Consider the following 24,265-nt stretch of genomic DNA (forward strand, 5'->3'; position numbering starts at 1 on the left):
GCAACAAATGCAACTTCCACCACCACGGACCTTGCAGGGAAATGCAATGCTCTAACTGCAACAGGAAGGGGCATACAACTCACTTTTGTAAGACTCTAGTAGGGCCGACCGCCCAAGTTCCTAACGCTGGTGTGGGCCAAGCTTGCTACGGTTTTGGTCAGGTGGGCCAATACAAGAGGAACTACCCTAAGGTGGGGATGGCTGGCGGAGTAGGAAGAGTTATGGCCATGGGCCACGAGGAAGCGGTAGCTGATCCTATGATAGTTACTGGTACGTTTCTCCTCAATAACTCATATGCTTGCATACTTTTCGACAGTGGAGCGGAGAAAAGTTTCGTAAGTCATAAATTTGCACACCTGCTAAAACAAAAACCATGTGCATTAGATAATTCATTCATGGTAGAAATGGGAAACGGGAAAACGGAAAGTACTAACTGCATATACGTAGGTTGTACTTTAACTTTGGATGGCCATACTTTCAAGATAGACCTCATGCTGGTCCCAATTAAATGTTTCAACGTTATCATCGGCATGGATTGGTTGAGTCTTCTTCGTGCCGACATCATGTGCTTTGAAAAAGCAGTTCGTCTTAACCTTCCTAACAAAGAAACCTTAGTTGTCTATGGCGACAAACCTAGTACGAGCCTTCGTATCATTTCGTGCATCCAAGCCTAGAAGTGCTTACGAAAGGAATATCATGCATTCCTCACACACATCGTCGATACGAGTCAAGAAGCAAAAGACATTCAAAACATCCCAGAAGTACGCCACTTTCCTGACATATTTCCAGAGGAACTTCCCGGTTTACCACCACAACGCCAGGTCGACTTCATAATCGACTTAGTGCCAGGGGCTACTTCCGTAGCCAAATCTACTTATCGTCTAGCACCTGCAGAGATGCAAGAACTTTCCAGTTAGCTTAACGACCTTCTCAAGTTGGGATTCATTAGGCCAAGCTTCTCACCATGGGGAGCACCGGTCTTGTTCATCAAGAAGAAAGATGGATCGTTTCGTATGTGCGTTGACTACAGAGAACTCAAAAAACTTACCGTTAAAAATCGTTATCCTTTACCCCGCATTGACGATTTATTTGATCAACTTCAAGGAGCCAACTACTTCTCAAAGATAGATGTACGATCCGGATATCACCAACTACGAGTGTTAGAGGAGGATGTTCCCAAGATAGCCTTCCGAACTCGTTATGGACACTACGAGTTTGTAGTGATGCCGTTCGGATTAACTAACACGCCCGCAGTTGTTACAGCCCAGATTTCCAGGTATCTTTTATTCGTATATTTTTGGTGTTTTGTGAGGGGACTCGGCGAGTTGGAGCTCGAACTCGCCGAGTAGGGTCGCGGTTCTGGACGCGGGTTCACACCTGGACTCGACGAGTCCGCGCTGTTTGATGAAACCCTAATTTTCCGGTCCTAAGCTCTATTTAAAGGACCTTATGGCCCTTCATTGCGGCCACCTTGATCCTTGAGAGCACCAAAGAAGCTAAGGGTTCCTGTGAGTGAGATAAGAGGATATTGTTCACCAAATTTGTGTGTTTTTGCAAGAAAGGAAGGGGGAAAGTCAAGGTAGAAGAGTTTGGAGTTTGGATCTACTTCCATTTCGCTAAGGGAAGCTTCTTGAGGTATCTTTTAGAGCTTATTTCCGTGTTTATGTTGATATGGTCAAATCTAGGGTTTCTTCTTGCCTTATTTGCTTTCTAATTGAAGTGTGAGAGGTCCCATGGAGATATGGTACCCAGATTTGGACCTTAGCATGTCCAGAAAGTCCCAAATGCTATGCTTTATATCCTACCTTTTGGGTTGGAGGCTAGGGTTTCCATATTAGTGGTCATTTCTCCAAAAGGAACCTTGTAAGTGTTGCATGGTGGCCAAGACTGTGACTTTACGTGATAAATGAGCTTAGGAGGGCTAGATCTATGAGTTTATGGAGCGGATCTGACCTCAGAAGCAAGTTTGAGTCGATGCATGGCATGGACTCGCCGAGTCTGAAGAACAAACTTGGCGAGTAGCATGAAGATTGTCCTTAACCACTTAGTAAGCGGTCCTGCCGAGTTATGGTTGACTCAGTGAGTCACGGGGACTTAGAGAGGGATTGACAGGTGGACTGAGTGGAGCTGGAACTCACCGAGTTGTCCTTGCGACTCGGCGAGTTGAGTCGCGGTGGCCCTACGATTCATGACCAGGTGGAAGTCATCGAGTCAGGGGAGTACTCGACGTGTCAAAGGGAAATCCTTGTGAGTTGGTGAAAATGCTTAGACTCGCCGAGTCGCCCTAGTGCACTCGCTGAGTCCGGTCAAATTGGCCATTGACTGTTGACCAGAGTTGACCAGTGTTGACTTGATAGGGATAGTCAACCTTAGTGGTAAAAGTATTAATTAGAGATATATGATGTTATACGAGGATTATAGCTCGGGGGTTCGATCACGAGTGATTTCCAGGGTTCGCGAGTTATCGAGATATACGAGGTGAGTCTTCTCACTATACTGTACCCTGAAGGGTTTGACTTTGTGACCGGAAGGTCAAATATGATATGAGATATATGCATTATGTGTGATAAGTTAATCGTTATATGTGCCATGTATGATATGCTTGATATGGGCCGGAAGGCATTACGTTATGGGCCAGAAGGCGAATATGTTACGGGTCGGAAGGCATTGTAATGTGGACCGTAAGGTTGACGTGGGTAGGACCGGAAGGTTTACCCAGTTGGGACGGAAGTCCCCTGAGACACACGGACCGGAAGGTCAGGGCCTGGAAAGGCGTATGTGCGTAGGTTGAATTTTGGGGAACTTACTAAGCATTTATGCTTACAGTTGTTGTGTTATGTGCTTCAGGTACTAACGAGGACCGTGGGAAGGCACCGACGTGATCGTAGACACACTCGGGGAAAACTATTTTTGTGATCTTTATTATGTAATCGGTCGTGACAATATTGTTTACATTGGAATCTAAATTATTACTCGATGTTTTGATGTTTGTAAAAATGAAAAAAATTGGTTTTAAAATTTACGTCGTTACAAGTTGGTATCAAAGCCTTGGTTTGAGGGATTCGGGTACACCTTCAGGCGTAACTGAACTCAAACCGGGGATTTGAGAAAAATTTTAATTAATAAATCAATAAAATTTGATAAGTGGTTTTTGAAACAACCAAAGAAGAAGGAGTGTGTACGGTCAGCCAGCGCCCGAACGGTAAAATCCCCAAAATACACTTAAATTATGTGTTATGAGATATGATATGATATGATACGCATGCTAATAGACTAAGTATTCATATTAGGTGTGACATCCCCATTTTCACGGCCAGAAAAGACTGATTTGTTTATGCTTTGTTTTATAAAATCAGAGTAATCTTTTAAAGAAAACATTTGCGGAATTTGTTCCCAAAACAAAATATGATAAAAATTATCAAAGAATTTCTCGAAGAGAATGTATTTTCATTTAATAATAAAACATCGGGATGTCATGTTCCGATACAGACATATAAGCTTAAACAGAACTTACATTTAATTACACAATTGATTTATATCTCCTTTAAATCTCTCTGTGAAATATGTCTTCATATTAATACCTGTGATACAAAGAAAACTGAGTGGGTCAGGCTTGGGAGCCTGGTGAGCATATAGGGTTTTCAACCCACAATAATATAATTATTATATTCAACCATCAAACAATCAACTCAATTACCCATCCCTATTATCTTCTTTATTTCTTAGGATTTTACCCTAGGAATTCAACTACCTGTCATTCATTCATTCCTAAGGATTGACCTAAGGAATTAGCACAAACTTCCATTGCTACATAAGGCGCATCTGCCAACATTATCCTTTAAGAGCCTCTGCCAGGATTACGTCATATACTATGAGGCGCGACTGCCAGGTTTATGACATTCTCTTTTAGGCGCATCTACTGACATTATCCTATAAGCGCATCTGCCAGGATTATCCTATAAGTGCATCTGCCAGGATTACGACATTCACTACTTGGTGCATCTACCGATATTATTCTTAAACGTATCTGCTAGTATTATGATATTCTCTAATTGGTGCATCTGCCAATATCATTCTTAATCATCTTTCATACCTCATCGTTTTATCACATACCAACTATCTCATCAACCCATGTTTTACCCAACATAATCGTAGATATAAAATACATATACAGTTTAACTCATTTAAAAACTATATAAAACATCCATCCCACACTCATCTCAAATAAACAACAATATATAAACACATAGCACTTATTTTATAACAAATACTTCATATTTATGTGTTAAAAGAAAGTAACTACACACTCACCCAAACATATACTTAATACAGTCAAACAATACTTGTATTATACCCGTGTTTATGAAAGGGACTATACACCCACACATATAAACAACTTTATATTATACACATAACACGTATTTTATACTAAATACTTAATAATTATGCGTTAGATGAAAGTAACCACACACTCACTTGATTAGAAGATGATCGGACAACACTACGACTTGTAGAAGTAGTATTCTTCGGTAGATCTGGAAGATCTTCACAAAAACCGGGCTCCTCGCGGGCAGAGCTTCGGCTCGGGAATCTCACTTCTCGAGATCTTCAGGGCCTCGAGACTTGCTTCGGGGCTCGGGAATGATATCGGGCTTCGGGATATTTCTTGCACAAAAAACGATGCAAAAACGCGAGAAAACGGGAAGAAATGAGCAAAGAAGTTGGTTGCCCTCGACACCATTTTATAGGGGGCTGGAACACGAATTACGTTGGGCGTAATTCTAAATTACGCTGGGCGTAACGGCGATAAGATCGCTGATTCCCCCCCTTCGGATAATATCGGAATTTATATATAAATAAAATATCGAAAATATTTAATAAAATTCAAAAATTCATATCTTCCTCATACGAACTATGTTTTCGACGTTCTTTATATCCCCGCGTAGGTGAGACTACGATCTACAACTTTCGTTTAGACTCCGTCGGCTAATTTTTAATTTATTTTTATTATATATTTTTAGTAGGCCGGGACAGAAAAACTCTGTTATAAAATTATAACTTCTTTATCTGACGTCCGTTTTTGCCTATCTTTTTATCGTTTTACTCCTATTAATGATACCTTCGATTCTCATTTAGATTGTTTCGGCTAAAAACCGCTCGGTCTCAAATCGAGCATTCGGGCTGCATACCGCTAAGTCGAAACTTCGAAAAATCATAACTTCCTCATACGAAGTCAGATTTGGGCGTTCTTTTTATGCACACTCATGGTTTAATGTATTATACAACTTTCATTTAGATTGCTAAGGCTAAATATCGCTCTAACATAAATTCACTTTTTACGTCGCGCTGTGTCGTGCCGGTTCTATCGCGAAACTTCGACAGGTCATAACTTCTTCGTTATAACTCGGATTTCGGCGTTCTTTATATGCACAAAAACCTTGTAACATATAATATAACTTAATTAAGATTATTCCTTCAAAATAATCTTCCATCAAAAAGTCATTTTTGACGCTTAACGTCTCTAATTGACTAGCTCGGATCTACGGGCGTTACATTAGGACTAAAGTGGCCTGATTTGTGATGCCTTAGTCTAGGGAAACCTGCTTCTATGAGGTGCTTTGAGAGCAAGTGGGTAGCTAGTGCATGGCAAGAATAGAGTACTCAGGATCCGGGGTTTGGGGAGGAGGACTTGGCGTGAATGCTGACGTGGTGTAGTTGGTAGTATTGGGCCCGTACTACTGAAGATACCGGGTCAGTGGGCAACCCAAGTAAGAATCCCTGGGTATCGGAGACTGAGTAGGAATGCGTTATCGAGTGCGATTATGCTCGATAGAGTCTCTGATATTTTTATGTTGTATTTCAGAGACATCATGGTCGGACCACGCCACAGACCTGGTACGAGTAGTGTGACTGACGAGGAGCTTCGTCAGATGATTCATGAGGAGGTAGCTGCAGCGGCTAAGATTCCGGAGATGTTTGGGTCTATTAAGACCACGCTGATGGAGACATTTGATGAGCAGTACGCCGCATTGACTGAGGCTGCAGCTACCGCAGCTGTGGCCGCTGCCAGACCACAGGGAGGTGACTCGTTGCTGTTCTGGGAGTTCAGCAACACGAAGCCACCTGAGTTTGATGGGACGCAGGATCCGATTGCTGCGATGAGATGGATTGCTGATATCGAGGAATGCTTCTACACTTGTTCATGTCCGGAGTATCTGAGGGTACGGTTCGCCTTGAACCAGCTCTGCCTGGGAGCAAAGGATTGGTGGAAGTTCGTGATGGCGAACTTCACTCTGGCAGAGGTTTCAGCTGTGACTTGGGAGAGGTTTACTGCTATGTTCAGAGATGAGTACGTTCCCCAGGTGGAGAGGGAACGGTTGGTTCAGGAGTTCTTAACCCTCAAGCAGGGTAATGATTCTATCATGGTGATCACACGGAAGTTTCATGAGAGGGCGATATTCTTCCCCGAGCAGGTGTCCATGGAGCAGGCTCGGATGAGTCGGTATTTGGGAGTGCTGAAGAGGGATATCCGGGAGTTCGTATCGAACTCGTCATATTAGACTTTTGCTGAGCTTCAGGCGAATGCCAGGAAGCGTGAGATCGAGTTGGAGACCCAGGCCAGGGAGGAGGCCGAGTCTCAACGGGTGGATCGGTGGCCGACTCAGTCTCAGCCGGCAGCTAAGCGGACCAAGTCCGCCGATTCGAGATCCGGAGGTCAGAAGGGCCGCACTTGCGGAAAGTGCGACAAGGGTCACGAGGGGGCATGTCGATCGGGTGCTTGCTACAAGTGTGGCAAGGAGGGGCACATTGCTAGGGATTGCCCCAAGGGATTCATGGTTTGCTTTCATTGCAACCAGAATGGCCATCGGAAGGCCGAGTGCCCCCAGCTTCGCCAGGGATCTACACCTGCTGCCAGGGTTACCGAGATTCGGCCAGTGAAGGCTGAGGCTCCGAAGGCTCGTGGGAGAGCTTTTCAGTTGACTGCAGAGGAGGTCCGCGCGACGCATGATGTCGTAGCCGGTATGTATTCTTTCATGTATTTACCTTTATGCTGAGATATTGTGCTTATATTATGATATGCGTAGGTACTTTTCTTGTAAATTTTGTACCTGCTTTGGTATTATTTGACTCAGGTGCGAGTCGGTCTTTTGTATCGTTGGCTTTTAGCCAGCACATCAGTATTGATCGAGAGGTGATGAGTCGACCCCTGCGAGTTTCTATAGAAAATGAGAAAGCGGTATACGCCACTGAGGTGATTCGAGGATGCGTGCTCGAGATTTTTGGGGTCGAGTTCCCTATAGACTTGGTTCCTATAGCTATGGGGGATGTCTGCGTTATCGTGGGTATGGACTGGTTGAGTAAGTTTGGGTCAGTCATTGACTGCGAGAGAGAGCTGGTGACGATTCGAGACCCTAGTGGGGGAGTGCTTACGGTTTATGGTGACGGGACCCGGTGTGGGTCGGCATTTTGTTTGGCTGCTAGGGCAAGGCAGAGTTTGCAGCAGGGCTGCAATGGATTCATAGCCTACGTGATGGATACTCGAGTGGCCGCGGGGAGGGCCAATTCGATTGATGACGTTCCTGTTGTACGCGAGTTTTCGGATGTGTTCCCCGAAGAGTTACCGGGTGTGCCTTCGAAGAGGCAAGTGGAGTTTCGTATCGTTTTGGTTCTGGGAGCGGCGCCCATCGCCAAAGCGCCTTATCGTCTCGCTCCACGGGAAATGCAGGAGTTATCCTCGCAGCTTCAGGAGCTCTTGGGAAAGGGGTTCATTCAACTGAGTAGCTAACCTTGGGGAGCGCCGATTTTGTTTATCAAGAAAAAGGATGGTTGACACCGGATGTGTATCGATTACCGGGAGTTGAACAAGTTGATGGTTAAGAACCGGTATCCGTTACCTAGGATCGCCGATCTGTTCGATCAGTTGCATGGGGCATCTTGGTTCTCCAAGATAGACTTGAGGTCGGGGTATCATCAGATGAGGGTTCGAGAGGAAGATATCCAGAAGACTGCTTTCAGAACTCGTTATGGGCATTATGAGTTTGTGGTGATGCCTTTTGGGCTCACCAATGCGCCGGCTGCGTTCATGGATCTTATGAACCAGGTGTGCCGACCGATGCTGGATCGGTCGGTGATCGTATTCATTGATGATATTTTGGTGTATTCGAGGTCTAGGGATCAGCATGAGGAACATTTGAGGGAGATTCTTGGGGTATTGAGATCGGAGAGGCTGTATGCCAAATTCTCCAAGTGTGATTTCTGGTTACGAGAGGTCCAGTTCCTCGGGCATCTTGTTAACCAGAAACGGATATTGGTCGACCCGGCCAAGATAGAGGCGGTATTGAGGTGGGAGGTGCCGAGATCGCCCACTGAGATCAGGAGTTTTCTGGGTTTGGGTGGATATTATCGCAGGTTTATCAAGGATTTCTCCAAGATTGTTGTGCCACTTACTAGGATGACCCGGAAGGGTGCTGTGTTTTCATAGGGACCGGAGCAGCAGTCATCATTCGAGACACTTCGTCAGAAATTGTGCGAGGCTCCGGTGCTCGCACTCCCGGAAGGGATGGAGGATTTTGTGGTGTACTGTGATGCATCTATATCGGGTGTGGGGGCGGTGCTTATGCAGAGGGGTCACGTGATAGCGTATGCTTTGAGGCAGTTGAAGCCTCATGAGTTGAGATATCCCACCCACGACCTAGAATTGGGGGCTATGGTGTTTTCCCTCAAGATTTGGCGGCATTATCTTTATGGGGTTCGGTGTACCATCTACATGGACCACAAGAGCCTGAAGTACTTGATGGATCAGCCGAATATGAATATGCGACAGAGGAGGTGGTTGGATGTGGTGAAGGATTACGATTGTGAGATCCTGTACCACCCAGGAAAGGCTAATGTGGTAGCCGACGCGTTGAGCAGTAGGACGGAAAGCGCCCCGATCCGAGATATTTGTTTGAGGTTGACGGTAATGACCCCGATTTTGGATACTATTCGAGGAGCTCAGGCTGAGGCTGTGAAACCAGAAAACCAGAAGAGGGAGCGGGTTGTAGGTCAGGTATCAAGATTCGCCACGGATGGCCGAGAGCTTATGACTTTTCAGGGTCGGATTTGGGTACCGTTTGTGGGTGGTGCGCGTGCTATTTTGATGGAGGAAGCGCATCGATCGAATTTCTAGATTCATCCCGGGGCTACGAAAATGTATTTGGACCTAAGGAAGGAGTATTGGTGGCCCTGCATGAAAAGGGATGTTGCACGGTTTGTTGAGAGATGCTTGACTTGTCGGCAAGTCAAGGCCGAGCACCAGCGACCACATGGTAAATTGCAGCCGCTAGATATTCCCGAATGGAAGTGGGAATAGATTGTCATGGATTTTATCACCAAATTGCCGCAGACTGCGAGGGGAGTCGATGCGATTTGGGTGATCATAGATAGATTGACGAAGAGCGCTCATTTTTTGGCCATCAGCAAGAGCTCTTCTGCGGAGAAGTTGGCGGAATTATACGTGAGGGAGGTGGTATCGCGGCATGGGGTGCCGATCTCGATTGTTTCTGATCGTGATGTGCATTTCACTTCCAGTTTCTGGAAGAAGTTCCATGTGGAATTGGGTACTAGACTGCATTTTAGTACCGCATATCATCCCCAGACAGACGGTCAGAGTGAGCGGACGATTCAGACGCTTGAGGATATGCTCCGAGCATGCGTTTTGGATTTCGGAGGGAGTTGGGACACCTATCTACCTTTAGCAGAGTTTACGTATAACAACAGCCATCATTCGAGCATTGGTATGCCACCCTTTGAGCTGTTGTATGGGTGGAGGTGTCGCACCCCCATCTGCTGGGGTGAGGTGGGGCAGCGGGTGATGGGTAGCTCGGAGATCATACTCCAGACGACTGAGCAGATTCAGCTGGTCAGGCAGAGGTTGTTGACCGCTCAGAGCCGACACAAGAGTTATGCAGTCAGACGCCAGTCCGAGCTTGAGTTTCAAGTCGGCGATCTTATACTCCTGAAGGTCTCTCCTTGGAAAGGAGTGATTCGATTCAGGAAGAGGGGTAGGTTGGGGCCCCGATACATTGGTCCTTTTCGTGTGATCGCGAGGGTAGGCTGGGTAGCCTACCGTTTGGATTTGCCAGCAGAGTTGGGGTAGATTCACGACACTTTTCGTGTGTCGCAGCTGAGGAAGTGTATAGCCGACGAATTGGCAGTGGTTCCATTAGATGATATTCAGGTAGATGCGAGCCTGAATTATGCCGAGAGACCAGTGGCCATCAGAGATCGGAAGATCAAGGTTTTGAGGAACAAGGAGGTACCCTTGGTGTTGGTTTAGTGGCAGCATCGGAAGGGTTCAGAGATGACCTGGGAGCCGGAGCGTGAGCTGTGTGAGCAGCGTCCGGAGCTTTTTGCAGAGCGAGACTTCGAGGGCGAAGTCTAGTTCTAGTGGGGGAGAATTGTAACAGCCCGGATTTCCAGGTATCTTTTATTCGTATATTTTTGGTGTTTTGTGAGGGGACTCGGCGAGTTGGAGCTCAAACTCGCCAAGTAGGGTTGCGGTTCTGGACGCGGGTTCACGCCTGGACTCGGCGAGTCCAAGGGATGGACTCGGCAAGTCCGCGCTGTTTGATGAAACCCTAATTTTCCGGTCCTAAGCTCTATTTAAAGGACCTTATGGCCCTTCATTGCGGCCACCTTGATCCTTGCGAGCACCAAAGCAGCTAAGGGTTCCTGTGAGTGAGATAAGAGGCTATTGTTCACCAAATTTGTGTGTTTTTTCAAGAAAGGAAGGGGGAAATTCAAGCTAGAAGAGTTTGGAGTTTGGATCTACTTCCATTTCGCTAAGGGAAGCTTCTTGAGGTATCTTTCAGAGCTTATTTCCATGTTTATGTTGATATGGTCAAATCTAGGGTTTCTTCTTGCCTTATTTTCTTTGTAATTGAAGTGTGAGAGGTCCCATGGAAATATGGTACCTAGATCTGGACCTTAGCAGGTCCAGAAAGTCCCAAATGCTATGCTTTATGTCCTACCTTTTGGGTTGGAGGCTAGGGTTGCCATATTAGTGGTCATTTCTCCAAAAAGAACCTTGTAAGTGTTGCATGGTGGCCAAGACTGTGACTTTACGTGATAAATGAGCTTAGGAGGGAGAGATCTATGAGTTTATGGAGCGGATCTGACCTCAGAAGCAAGTTTGAGTCGATGCATGGCATGGACTCGCCGAGTCTGAAGAACAGACTCGGCGAGTAGCATGAAGATTGTCCTTAACCACTCAGTGAGTGGTCCTTCCGAGTTATGGTTGACTCAGTGAGTCACGGGGAGTTAGAGAGGGATTGACAGGTGGACTCAGTCGAGCTGGAACTCGCCGAGTTGTCCTTACGACTCGGCGAGTTGAGTCGCGGTGGCCCTACGATTCATGACCAGGTGGAAGTCGTCGAGTCAGGGGAGTACTCGACGTGTCAAAGGGAAATCCTTGCGAGTTGGTGAAAACGCTTAGACTCGCCGAGTCGCCCTAGTGCACTCGCCGAGTCCGGTCAAATTGACCATTGACCAGAGTTGACCAGTGTTGACTTGATTGGGATAGTCAACCTTAGTGGTAAAAGTATTAATTGGATATATATGATGTTATAGGAGGATTATAGCTCGGGGGTTCGAGCACGAGTGATTTCCAGGGTTCGTGAGTTATCGAGATATACGAGGTGAGTCTTCTCACTATACTGTACCCTGAAGGGTTTGACTGTGTGACCGGAAGGTCGAATATGATATGAGATATAAGCATTATGTGTGATAAGTTAATCGTTATATGTGCCATGTATGATATGCTTGATATGGGCCGGAAGGCATTACGTTATGGGTCGGAAGGAGAATATGTTACGGGTCGGAAGGCGTTGTAATGTGGACCGTAAGGTTGACGTGGGTAGGACTGGAAGGTTTACCCAGTCGGGACGGAAGTCCCCTAAGACACATGGACCGGAAGGTCAGGGCCTGGAAAGGCGTATGTGCGTAGGTTGTATTTTGGGGAACTCACTAAGCATTTATGCTTACAATTGTTGTGTTATGTGTTTCATGAAACGACTCAAAAACACGACCCAAAAATTTTCGTTTTCCATGTAATCAAAACCATAATATAAGTATCATAACATAAAACATACGCGATGTATCTCCAAATCATAATAAAATATTGTGCGGAAAACTGTATCATACTACATCAATCCATAAGGCATTCTCCTAAATCCTTAGCCCTATACTAGCATGCTGTTCTACTGAAACTGAAACTGAACAAATAACTTGTATGGGTAATTTGGGAGTACTTACTTGAGCTCGGCTGACCGCATGCACACACCTCTATCTTGTTAAAAACAATTCTTTCTTTCCAAGTGCTTTCAAAATTCTTTTTGTAAAACATTTTTATTTTACTAAAATCTTTTATTTCCCTTGGTTTGAGTTCAGATACACCCGAAAGTGTATCCGAATCCCTCAAACCAGGGCTCTGATACCAACTTGAAACGACTCAAAAACACGACCCAAAAATTTTCGTTTTTCCATGTAATCAAAACCATAATATAAGTATCATAACATAAAACATATGCGATGTATCCCCAAATCATAATAAAATATTGTGCGGAAAAATGTATCATACGACATCAATCCAAAACATCAAGAGACATCCCCAGGATAAAAGCTATGCTGTGGTGTGTGCGATGCTGTCACCCCGAGCTCTTCCCTTTGCTTGCGGAAGTACCTGAAACCAAACTGAAACTGTAAGCACGAAGCTTAGTGAGCTCCCCCAAACTACCACATACCATACAATAACATATAAACACATATTGGGCCTTGCCCACTGCATCGGGTCGAAGCCCGGAAACTGCATCGGACCGAAGTCCGGAACTGTCTGGGACCTTGTCCCCTGCATCGGACCGAAGTCCGGAACTAACTGCATCGGACCGAAGTCCGGAACTGACTGGGACCTTGTCCCCTGCATCGGACCGAAGTCCGGAACTAACTGCATCGGACCGAAGTCCGGAACTAACTGCATCGGACCGAAGTCCGGAACTGACTGGGACCTTGTCCCCTGCATCGGACCGAAGTCCGGAACTAACTGCATCGGACCGAAGTCCGGAACTAACTGACTGAACATGGCATAGCATAACACATCAACTAGCATAACACATATACGACATGCTACATCGGGCCGTGGCCCGGAACACATAATACTTAACACATAAAACATAGCACACAAATCCTGTTTGAACCACGAAGGCATCGAACATACTAAACACTGCATCGGACCTAGATCCGGAAACTACTGCTAACTGAACGGGTCGGCATTGTGGCCTTAGACCCGTTCCTACTGGAAGGAAACTCACCTCGTAAGCTGGCTGCTGAGTGTGTGGCTCGGGAAGCTAACGGCGGCTGCTCCTGAATCTCCTCGGCTACAAGTCCATAAACACACTCAATCAAATACTAAACACTGCGCTTGGGGTAAAATGACTCTTTTACCCTCGGTCAAAGTCAATTATCTTTTGGGCTGACTCGCCGAGTTGGGCCACCCAACTCGCCGAGTCCCACTCTTACTTTTCACTCTTAGTCACTGCTACTCGTCGAGTCTGGCATCGACTCGACGAGTACCCTCTTGATCCAAGAACTCAGACAATCTTCATCCGACTCGCCGAGTCGGATGAACAGACTCGACGAGTTGTTCTTGATCCCAAGAAGATTGCCTTGGACTCGCCGAGTTGTATGAACAAACTCGTCGAGTCCCTCCATCACTGAGTCTACTCTCAACTCGCTGAGTCCACTTCCTGACTCACCTCGTCCACTCGACACTGATAAAACTGAAGGACTCGGGACTCGCGACCCGACTCGTCGAGTCGTTCTTCCGACTCGCCGAGTCGCCGCCATGCAACTGATTTTTACTTGATTTTGTTTGAATCCAATGCATACAATTGATAGATCTGAGTCCAATAAGCTGTTTTACCACGTAAAGTTTCCAACTTTACGTGCACAACCTCATGAATAAGGGAAATAAGGCTAAAAGATGCATAAAATGGGTAGATCTATGGTTATCATGCAATATAACTCCAAAAAGACAGTAGATCTGGGCTCTACAACACCCCAACATTCAGATCCATAGATATATCGACTTAATAAGACGTTCATGTAAGTGTAAGGCTTGAAACAAGCACCAACTAGCTCTTAGGAGAGCCCTAATGGAAGTTTAACGCACATAATAAGATGGAACTCCGAAAATACCTCAATAAACTCTGATTTGGCCTTGGATCTTTGCACTACAACCCTTCTCCTTGCTTCTTTCTTCTTCTCCTTCTTCACACCTTCACAAAGAGGGCACCAAAACACATATAAGCTCTTCAATGGAGGTTTGGGGGCTCTATCATTGCGTTCTCAGGGTGAGGGAGGCGAGAATGGGGGCTATAAGGTGGTATAAATAGTGGGCAACCCGAGGATTTTAGGGTTTCACCCAGACAGATGGACTCGCCGAGTCGGGGATATGGACTCGTCGAGTCCCCGGCTCACGCATGCCCTCAGACGCGACCTTACTCGGCGAGTCAGGCTAGAACTCGCCGAGTCCCTCTTGAAAAACTCACTATAATTACCAATAAATCAACATACCGGGAACGGGTCGTTACAATTCTCCCCCACTTGTCTCAGACTTCGTCCTCGAAGTCTGCTACGGATGGATCTGCAAATAACTCCGGGTAGTGCGCTCTCATCTCCTCCTCAGCCTCCCACGTCCATTCAGACCCCTACCGGTGCTGCCACTGCACCTTTACTAGCTGAATTACCTTGTTCCTCAAGGTCTTGGTCTTCCGTTCCAGAATCGCGACCGGCTTCTCGATATAATTTAGGCCGCTATCAACCTGAATGTCCTCTAAGGGAACGAATGCTGCCTCATCCACCAAACACTTCCTCAACTACGACACGTGGAAGGTGTTGTGTATCAGACTAAGCTCCTCAGGAATATCTAACCGATAAACAACCCGACCCACCCGGGCCAAAACCCTGAAAGGACCAATAAATCTGGGGCCCAATTTGCCCCTCTTCCGGAACCTAATGACACCTTTCCAAGGTGAGACTTTCAGAAGAACCATGTCGCCCACCTGGAACTCCAAGTCCGAACGCCTCCTGTCGGCGTAGCTCTTCTGCCGACTCTGCGCAGTCTGCAGCCTACTACGGACCTGCTGGATCAACTCAGTCGTCTTGAGCACCACTTCGGTGCTCCCGATGACTCGCTGACTGACCTCGCCCCAACAAATCGGGGTCCTGCACTTCCTGCCATATAACATCTCAAAAGGAGGTCGATCAATGCTCGCATGATAACTGTTGTTATACGAGAATTCCGCTAACGGAAGATACGTATCCCAACTGCCCCCAAAATCTAGAACACATGCCCTAAGCATGTCCTCGAGAGTCTGAATCATCCTCTCGCTCTGCCCGTCAGTCTGAGGATGAAAAGCGGTGCTGAAATGGAGACGAGTACCCATCTCGTCGTGGAATCGCTTCCAGAATCTGGACGTGAAACGAACATCTCGGTCCGACACCACCGATACCGGCACTCCATGACGTGCCACAATCTCTCGCACATAGATATTGGCTAACCTTTCCGCCGATATACTTTCCTGAATCGGAATAAAATGGGCACTCTTCGTCAACCGATCCACTACTACCCATATCGAGTCCACCCCGCGTGCGGTCCTAGGGAGTTTGGTGACAAAATCCATGGTGATGTCCTCCCATTTCCACACGAGAATGTCTAACGGCTGCATCTTGCCGTGAGGTCTCTGGTGCTCCGCCTTGACCTTCCGACAGGTCAAACATCTCTCCACATACCAAGCGACATCTCGCTTCATGCAGGGCCACCAATAATCAGATCGAAGATCTCAATACATCTTCGTCGCTCCTGGGTGGATAGAAAACCGAGACTTATGAGCCTCGTCCATCAATACTTGTCGTACCCCACCCCAGTACGGTACCCATATCCTACCATGAAGTATCAACAAACCCCGACTGTCGCAATCAAATGAAGCTACTCGGCCCACTATCCTCTCACACTTCTGCCTCTCCTCCTCGAGGCCCTCCATCTGAGCCTCCTTGATCCGCTCCAACAACGGAGTGATCACTGTCATCCTCATACACAGATCTCTGATAGGGGCCGTCGACACCTTGCGGCTCAGGGTGTCGGCCACCACATTGGCCTTCCCTGGATGATAAAGGATCTCACAGTCATAGTCCTTCAGCACGTCTAACCATCTCCTCTGTCTCATGTTCAAACTCGGCTGATCCATAAGATATCTCAAACTCTTGTGATCCGTGTATATAGTACAACGGACCCCATAAAGGTAATGTCTCCAAATCTTGAGGGCAAACACAACTGCCCCCAGCTCGAAATTGTGGGTAGGATAATTAGCCTCGTGAGGCTTCAACTGTCTCGAGGCATAAGCTACTACATGGCCTCGCTGCATCAATACTGCTCCCATACCTGTGATCGAAGCATCACAATAGACTACGAAATCCTCTACTCCCTCTGGCAAGGTAAGGATCGGAGCCTCGCACAATCTCTGTCTGAGAGTCTCGAACGCCGCCTGCTGCTCAGGCCCCCAACGAAAAACCACCGACTTCTTGGTTAGTCGGGTGAGCGGCACTGCTATCTTGGAGAAGTCCTGAATAAATCTCCGATAATACCCTGCCAACCCCAGGAAGCTCCGAATCTCAGATGGAGACCTCGGGACCTCCCACTGCATCACGGCCTCAATCTTGGCTGGATCTACCAAAATACCCTTCTGGTTGACGAGATGACCAAGAAACTGCACCTCGCGCAACCAGAACTCACACTTGGAGAACTTTGCGAAAAGTCTCTCCCTCCTCAAAGTCTCCAACACCTCCCGCAGGTGCTCCTCGTGCTGCCCCTGTGTCTTGGAATACACCAAGATGTCATCTATAAACACTATCACCGACCGATCCAGCATCGGTCTACACACACGGTTCATGAGATCCATGAATGCGGCTGGGGAATTGGTGAGCCCAAATGGCATCACCACGAACTCATAATGACCATACCGGGTCCTGAAAGCAGTCTTCTGTACATCCTCATCTCTAACCCTCATCTGATGATAACCGGAGCGTAGATCGATCTTTGAGAACCAAGACGCTCCCTGAAGCTAATCAAACAAGTCATCTATCCTCGGAAGTGGGTAACGGTTCTTCCCCGTTACTTTGTTCAATTCCCGATAATCAATGCACATACGATGCGACCCATCCTTCTTCCTCACAAATAAGATCGGCGCTCCCCAAGGCGAACTGCTCGGCCGAATGAAACCCTTGTCTAACAGCTCCTGAAGCTGTGTAGACAACTCCTGCATCTCAGGGGGAGCAAGTCGATACGGTGCTTTGGCTATCGGAGCCGCACCAGGAACTAGGTCGATCCTGAACTCAACCTGCCTCTCTGGAGGTATCCCCGGAAAATCCTCGGGAAACACATCCGGGTAGTCACGAACAACAGGAACATCATCAATTGCCGTCTTTCCCTTCTCCCAGGCATCCAAGACGTAAGCTACAAAACCGGCGCAACCCTGCTGAACATAGCGCCTCGCCCTCGCGGCGGAACAAAAGATCGGTCCTCGCTGGGGCCTCTCGCCCTGAATCACTATCTCTCCCCCACTGGGAGTGCGAACCCTCACTAGCTGTAGCTCACAATCAATCACCGCCCCATTGGGGCTCAACCAATCCATGCCCACAATAACTTTATCCCCACGCAGGGGAATAGAAACCAGGTCCACTGAAAACTGCTCATCAAATATCTGAAGGGAACACCCTCTATGTACTCAGCCGACCCTCACGGTCCTATCATCTGCTATCTCAACCTCTAGTGGACAATCCAGCTCCCCTGGAGCTCTGCTAAATCTCTTGCTAAGCGCAAGCGATACAAATGATCGGGTAGCCCCCGAATCGAACAATACCAAAGCAGGGATGCCGTTCACCGAGAACGACCCTAAATAAAACATATCATCAAGTAATATTCAAACGATATAATAACAATTAAAGATGAAGGAAAGATTCATACCCGTCACCACATCAGGAGTCGCTCGCGCCTCCTCTGCTGTCATCTGAAATGCCCTGCTCTTCGCCACCGGCGCATCAGCTCGGCCCTGCCGGCCATCCGTAATCCTCAGGGTGGCAGGGGCAGGTGCAACCACCTTCCCTGCTGCAGCTAAACTGGGACACTGGGACCTTTTATGTCCCCTCTGATTGCACTGAAAGCAAATTAGATCTGATGCTGTAACCGTAGTAGCAGGGGCCGTACAATCCCTACTCAAATGCCCAGTCCGACCGCACTTGTAGCAGCCGGAACTCCCTGCCTTGCACACCCCCTCGTGCAACCTCCCACACTTGCCACACCGACCGTGGCTCTTCTAACCCCTGGACCTGTGATCTGAAACCTTGGGCTTTTTGCCCACACTGCCTAAACCCGAAACCGCCTCCGGTTTCCTCTTCTTCTCCATCTTGAGATCAATCTCCCTCTCTCTGGCTCTAGCAATCATGTCGTCCAGCGTTTTACAACTGGACCAGCTCACAAACATGCGAATGTCACTCTGCAGCATCTCATGATAACGGGCCTTCTTCATCTCCTCATCGGCTGCATACTGAGGAACAAGAAGGGCCCTCTCCCTGAACTTGGCGGTGATCTCCGCCACTGACTCTGTAGTCTGGGTAAGGTCCTGGAACTCCCTAGCTAACTGCTGCACCTCAATGACCGGTGCAAACTCCACCCTGAACCTGGTAGAGAAATCAGCCCAGGTCATGGCATCCAATGCCGCATCATCCCCGATGGCATGTCCGACCTCCTCCCACCAGTCTCGTGCCCTGTCCTTCAGAAGACAGGACGCCAATCTGACCTTGTCCCCCTCGGGACATCTGCTAGTGCGGAATGCGTTGGCCACATCCGCCAACCACCTGGTACTCGCTATGGGGTCCCGTGCCCCATGATAGTCAGGAGCCCCGCACGCCCTGAACTCCTTGAACGTAAGTGTGCGCGACCCCATCATGGCCGCCATCTCGGCACGGAAAGTACTCAATCTCTCATCCATCAGCTCTAAAATACCCTCCTTGATCGAACCGAAGATCACAGGAGTCTGCTCTAGTATGATGCGGGTAACCTCAGAAGAAAGGAACTCCCTAGTCTGCTCATCCATCTACCCGGCCTCCGGGCCTGATCCCGATCCTGATCCCCCTCCGGCATCTGAACTGCCGGCTGCTGGCCTCGGACGCAAAACTACCATTCTGAAACATATCATAACAACATCAGAACACTGAAATATCTCAAGGGATCATGATACTACTACTAGCTTCCTGGTCTTGTCTTGGCCTTCCTTAATTCGAGTACGGATCCTCTGCTTTCAGTAGTATGGGCCCCTACTACCTTCCACATCTATCCGTACTTTCCTCAAGAACTGCCTTGACTCCACCAAGTCACTTCTACTACTGCCATTCTCTGCTACTCTCATCCTAGGCTTTCCCTAGGGAAACTTCAAGCTCAACGCGACTGGTCCTCAGCTGCTGTAGGTCTCCTCATAATGCCAGTTAGCCACCACCTAAACACCATCACATGTGATGAGGATCAGATAATCCCTCAAGTAAAAGATCCGTCCCTACAACGGTTGGACTCAAACAAGAGCTGCACAGTAGAGCCAGTTCCAGCACTCTGGGATTATTCAAACCTGATCACATGTGGTGTGACGTGTTCACCTAATGGCTAACTCCCACTACTCAGAACCCCACTAAGCACGAAGCAAGCAGCATTCGGACACGGGAAGTAGACTCAGGCAAAACTATTCTTATAACAAGAAACTGCACTAGCATAGGATGCTAAGCTCATACTATCAGGCATAACCTAAACAGGCTATCCTACTGCTGTCTACTCAATTCTAGCATGCAATACTCATAAAGCTGTAACACATAAGCAGGCACATAAGGCATTCTCCTAGATCCTAAGCCCTATACTAGCATGCTGTTCTACTGAAACTGAAACTGAACAAATAACTTGTATGGGTAATTTGGGAGTACTTACTTGAGCTCGGCTGACCGCATGCACACACCTCTATCTTGTTAAAAACAATTCTTTCTTTCCAAGTGCTTTCAAAATTCTTTTTGTAAAGCATTTTTATTTTACTAAAATCGTTTATTTCCCTTGGTTTGAGTTCAGATACACCCGAAAGTGTATCCGAATCCCTCAAACCAGGGCTCTGATACCAACTTGAAACGACTCAAAAACACGACCCAAAAATTTTCGTTTTTCCATGTAATCAAAACCATAATATAAGTATCATAACATAAAACATACGCGATGTATCCCCAAATCATAATAAAATATTGTGCGGAAAACTGTATCATACTACATCAATCCAAAACATCAAGAGACATCCCCAGGATAAAAGCTATGCTGTGGTGTGTGCGATGCTGTCACCCCGAGCTCTTCCCTTTGCTTGCGGAAGTACCTGAAACCAAACTGAAACTGTAAGCACGAAGCTTAGTGAGCTCCCCCAAACTACCACATACCATACAATAACATATAAACACATATTGGGCCTTGCCCAATGCATCGGGCCGAAGCCCGGAAACTGCATCGGACCGAAGTCCGGAACTGTCTGGGACCTTGTCCCCTGCATCGGACCGAAGTCCGGAACTAACTGCATCGGACCGAAGTCCGGAACTGACTGGGACCTTGTCCCATGCATCGGACCGAAGTCCGGAACTAACTGCATCGGACCGAAGTCCGGAACTGACTGGGACCTTGTCCCCTGCATCGGACCGAAGTCCGAAACTAACTGCATCGGATCGAAGTCCGGAACTGACTGACTGAACATGGCATAGCATAACACATCAACTAGCATAACACATATACGACATGCTACATCGGGCCGTGGCCCGGAATACATAATACTTAACACATAAAACATAGCACACAAATCCTGTTCGAACCACGAAGGCATCGAACATACTAAACACTGCATCGGACCTAGATCCGGAAACTACTGCTAACTGAACGGGCCGGCATTGTGGCCTTAGACCCGTTCCTACTGGAAGGAAACTCACCTCGTAAGCTGGATGCTGAGTGTGTGGCTCGGGAAGCTAACGGCGGCTGCTCCTGAATCTCCTCGGCTACAAGTCCATAAACACACTCAATCAAATACTAAACACTGCGCTTGGGGTAAAATGACTCTTTTACCCTCGGTCAAAGTCAATTATCTTTTGGGCTGACTCGCCGAGTTGGGCCCCCCAACTCGCCGAGTCCCACTCTTACTTTTCACTCTTACTCACTGCTACTCGTCGAGTCTGGCATCGACTCGACGAGTACCCTCTTGATCCAAGAACTCAGACAATCTTCATCCGACTCGCCGAGTCGGATGAACAGACTCGACGAGTTGTTCTTGATCCCAAGAAGATTGCCTTGGACTCGCCGAGTTGTATGAACAAACTCGTCGAGTCCCTCCATCACTGAGTCTACTCTCAACTCGCTGAGTCCACTTCCTGACTCACCTCGTCCACTCAACACTGATAAAACTGAAGGACTTGGGACTCGCGACCCGACTCGTCGAGTCGTTCTTCCGACTCGTCGAGTCGCCGCCATGCAACTGATTTTTACTTGATTTTGTTTCAATCCAATGCATACAATTGATAGATCTGAGTCCAATAAGCTGTTTTACCACGTAAAGTTTCCAACTTTACGTGCACAACCTCATGAATAAGGGAAATAAGGCTAAAAGATGCATAAAATGGGTAGATCTATGGTTATCATGCAATATAACTCCAAAAAGACAGTAGATCTGGGCTCTACAACACCCCAACATTCAGATCCATAGATATATCAACTTAATAAGACGTTCATGCAAGTGTAAGGCTTGAAACAAGCACCAACTAGCTCTTAGGAGAGCCCTAATGGAAGTTTAAAGCACATAATAAGATGGAACTCCGAAAATACCTCAATAAACTCTGATTTGGCCTTGGATCTTTGCACTACAACCCTTCTCCTTGCTTCTTTCTTCTTCTCCTTCTTCACACCTTCACAAAGAGGGCACCAAAACACATATAAGCTCTTCAATGGAGGTTTGGGGGCTCTATCACTGCGTTCTCAGGGTGAGGGAGGCGAGAATGGGGGCTATAAGGTGGTATAAATAGTGGGCAACCCGGGGATTTTAGGGTTTCACCCAGACAGATGGACTCGCCTAGTCGGGGATATGGACTCGTCGAGTCCCTGGCTCACGCGTGCCCTCAGACGCGACCGTACTCGACGAGTCAGGCTAGAACTCGCCGAGTCCCTCTTGAAAAACTCACTATAATTACCAATAAATCAACATACCGGGAACGGGTCGTTACATTTCAGGTACTAGCAAGGACCGTGGGAAGGCGCCGAGGTGATCGTACACACACTCGGGGAAAACTATTTTTGTGATCTTTGTTATGTAATCGGTCGTGAAAATATTGTTTACATTGGAATCTAAATTATTACTCGATGTTTTGGTGTTTGTAAAAATGAAAAAAATTGGTTTTAAAATTTACGTCGTTATAGCAGTATTCATGGATCTGACGAATAGGGTGTGTCGTCCTTACCTGGATCAGTTCCTCATCGTCTTCATTGATGACATACTCATCTACTCTCGAAGTAAGGAGGAGCATAGTCAACATCTATGCAAAGTCTTAGAAACATTACGATCGGAGAAGCTTTATGCAAAGTTCTCTAAGTGTGAATTTTGGATCCAACTTGTCGAATTCTTGGGACACGTGGTTAGCGAAGAAGGAATACATGTGGACCCTTCCAAAATCAAGGCCATTGAGATCTGGTTAGCACCGAAGACACCTACATAAATTCGTCAATTTCTGGGTCTCGCTGGCTACTATCGCAGGTTCATTCAAAACTTCTCCAGCATAGTGAAACCTCTTACAACATTGACCCAGAAGGGCGTGGCCTTTGAATGCGAAGAGAAACATGAAAGAGCGATCCAAATGCTCAATCGAGCCTTGTGCACCACACCAATACTATCCCTTCCCGAAGGGATAGAAGACTTCGTTGTCTATTGCTATGCATCAAATCAAGGACTCTGATGTGTTCTAATTCAGCGAGGTAAATCATCGCCTATGCGTCGAGACAACTAAAGACACATGTGGTTAACTACACCACCCACAATCTTGAGCTAGGAGCAATTGTATTTGCTCTTAAGATCTGGAGGCACTACCTGTAAGGTAAAAAAAGCACGATCTTTACAGACCACAAAAGTCTACAACACATTTTCGACCCGAAGGAGCTCAACATGAGACAACGACGGTGGGTCGAGCTACTCAGTGATTACGAATGCGAAATTCGTTATCATCCAGGTAAAGCCAATGTAGTAGCCGACGTCCTAAGTCGGAAAGAATATTCTGGTCGTAGAGTCAAATCTTTGACTCTAGTATCCATTCACACTTGTCCACGCAAATTAAGGCGGCTCAGCTCGACGCTTTGAAACCTGAAAATGTGGCAAGTGAATCCCTGAAAGGAATGGATAAGAAGTCAAGGGTGGTGGAGCCTTGTACCTCATGGATCGGATCTGGACACCGAAACACGGTGGCTGATATTTGCATATTTAGTCTTGTATTAAGCATAGATTTTTATCATTTACCAGCTAATTTATCGCATTTCATGGACAAAAGATACTTAAAAGTGTTTAAATTATGTTTTCAGTCCAAAGGTGAAGCTCGGAAGCAAGAGAAGCGGTTGGGAGCTCGGGAATTGAACAAAGAAGAAAACCACCAAAAACAACACGTACTCAACGAGTAGGGTCATCTACTCGGCGAGTCCGAGCGAAGGATCGAGAAGATAATGAGAAGATAAAGACTCTGTGACTTACCGTACACGGGATTTAAGTGATGGACTCGGCGAGTCGGACATGGACTCGGTCAGTCGGGTCGCATCTATAAAAACGGCTGCCCAGATCGACATTCAATATTCTGGAACCCTTGGGGAGAAGCAAGCTGCGAATCAGAGCCAAGAGAGACCTAAAGAATGAAGATACAACCTAGAATTCAATTCTGAAGGAGATTTGAGCCAAATCTACATCATTCTACTTAATCTTTTGTTTTCCATTATGGCTAGACAATTAGAATTCATTTTTATGCTGTTTATCACCTCAAACATGAGCTAAAACTTTTAAACTTCTGTTTATGGCTAGACAATTAGAATTCATTTTTATGCTGTTTATCACCTCAAACATGAGCTAAAACTTTTAAACCCTTGGGG

Source organism: Lactuca saligna, chromosome 1, assembly GCF_052625555.1.
Source record: "Lactuca saligna cultivar CGN05327 chromosome 1, ASM5262555v1, whole genome shotgun sequence".
Classification (NCBI taxonomy): domain Eukaryota; kingdom Viridiplantae; phylum Streptophyta; class Magnoliopsida; order Asterales; family Asteraceae; genus Lactuca; species Lactuca saligna.